Source organism: Etheostoma cragini, chromosome 3 (genome assembly GCF_013103735.1).
Source record: "Etheostoma cragini isolate CJK2018 chromosome 3, CSU_Ecrag_1.0, whole genome shotgun sequence".
Lineage (NCBI taxonomy): Eukaryota > Metazoa > Chordata > Actinopteri > Perciformes > Percidae > Etheostoma > Etheostoma cragini.
The window spans coordinates 6,084,821-6,086,810 of NC_048409.1; the positions used below are offsets into that span (position 1 = coordinate 6,084,821).

The 1,990-nt window shown below is 43.4% G+C and overlaps 1 protein-coding gene across 3 annotated transcripts in view; it reads right to left on the minus strand.

The window, feature by feature from the left end:
* The window catches only part of robo1 (roundabout, axon guidance receptor, homolog 1 (Drosophila)), a 257,226-nt gene extending 256,343 nt beyond the window's left edge, over positions 1 to 883 (minus strand). Inside the window, exon 1 of one of the 3 annotated variants that reach the window (XM_034866652.1) lies at positions 609 to 883. The gene's annotated coding sequence lies outside the window, so the exon portion shown is untranslated. The remainder of the gene's footprint in view (positions 1 to 608) is intronic. The other 2 variants (XM_034866649.1, XM_034866648.1) reach the window with 2 other exon arrangements.
* Positions 884 to 1,990: the final 1,107 nt, after the last annotated feature.

The window sequence follows — 1,990 nt, forward strand, 5'->3', positions numbered from 1 at the left end:
CTTCGCTTCATCAGCAGCAGGCTGATCGGTGGTAGATACACCGACAGGTAGCGTTCAAGCCTTTAACTCATACTCGTCTTCGGTAACTATGAAACATATGTGGCATGCGCCTGTTTCTTGTCGCTGCTTTTGTGATGCGACAAGCCATGTGGCCTGTGAGGAAACTTTCAGCACCCCGGAAAGGAGGACAGCTCCGCCGGAGCCGCGCAAGCGTCCTGTCTGTCAACAGGCTGCTTTGACAGGCAACAACACACCTGTCACACACAACACTAGCCGTGGAAGACTGTTTTTACGGCACCATGATATGAAATGTACTCAAACAGATATCAGATTTTCTGTATCTGATAGAGAAAATATAAGGAACAGGAGAAGTCTGGTCACTCCGGATTTGCGTAAAGGTGCCATGCTTTACGCACAGACCAATATGTTTCTGACTCCATAAATACAGCTTAGTGTCGCCAGATAGCGTGTGTATGCTGTATCTATAGTCAGAAACAAGTGTAGCCGTTATGAATATTACGGACAACACGGCACAGCGAGCCTGCCCCACCTGCAGAAAAGCATGCACCACTCGCAGCATTCTTTAGAGAATGTCAAATCCAACTTACCCTCTCCAAAATTATGCGAAGGCTGCTGCACGTGTTTGTCCCTTAAAAGCAGAAGTGATCCATACCGACGAGCCCGTAAAACTTTTATTCGCTGCGCACTCCGGAACAAAAACCTTGGAAATGTACAGCCTACAACTAGTGATCGAGCGACTTGAGAGGACGCTGGTTATCCTTCTTTCTAGAAACAAAGCGCTGGACATTAAAACCAAAGGAGTGTCTGTTGATAAAGCTTATCCTTCAGGGTGAAGAAAAAAAAAAGAGTATCCTATGCCGTTATGTATACAAGTAGTGCAGCTAGTGCAGCGGTGGAGAGCCAGCTCATACAAATGTGTCCATGGCTCTCCTGCAGGGAGCAGCCGCGACAGCCTCTCTGGGTCCTAAAGCTGCGCTAATTGCACCGCTATCCCCCTATGCGCCTGTCAGACTGAAGCCGGGCAGCCTCTTACTATTACTGCCTTTCAAATGGCAACACAATTATCTAATGTATGCATCCCAAACATGAACGGAAATCACATTAATTCAAGACATTTGAGTAAAGTGTGTCCTCACAGAATGATCTTTCTGGAAGCTCATCTATCTACTGGGTCTAATATATATATAAAATTAGACCCAGTAGATAGATATATGTCCATAAGTCTGTCATTTCTTTGTACTAGCCTATTAAAATTGAATGACAGCACAACTGGAAGCCTGTTCCTATTCTGCGTGAAAAACAGTTAAGGCCATAAGCTAAGCTGTATGAATAAATAAATGGGCTTATTGGTGCAATTAAAACATCTCGACTTGAACACAGAACGGTGAGATGCTATGGGCTGCGGCTCAGTGGTAGCGCCAATCGGAAGGTTGGTGGTTCAATCCCCGGCTCTGCAGTTCCACGTCAAGTTGTCATTGGGCAAGACACTGAACCCCCGAGTGGAAATGTGTGTGAGTGTTTATCTTGTATGGCAGTCTTTTTTCCTTCCCGATACCAATACCTGAAGTTGTGTATTGGCCAATACAGACTACTGATCCGATACCAGTGTGTTACATATTTAATTACTGTAGACTACTATATCTGTATGGATGTGATTTCTATCTTTGTTGTTAGTCTGGCTCAGGTTCTGAGCCAGGTTCAGTCTTAGTGAAACATGAACAACCACAAAGAAAGAACACCACAGAACCTTCTTTTATTATCCAGTTTGACAGTCCGTTATAACAGAAAAAGAACATAAACTACTTTAACGTAGAATTTCTTTAAGTTTTTATTTTACGTGGTATCCAATCGGTGCATAAACCAGATACCAGCGTTTATTTCTTTATTTTATTATATTTCATACTGTATCGGAACATCTCTAATTCTGATCATGTCGAGAAATGAATTAAAATGAGACAGCGCAGACTAA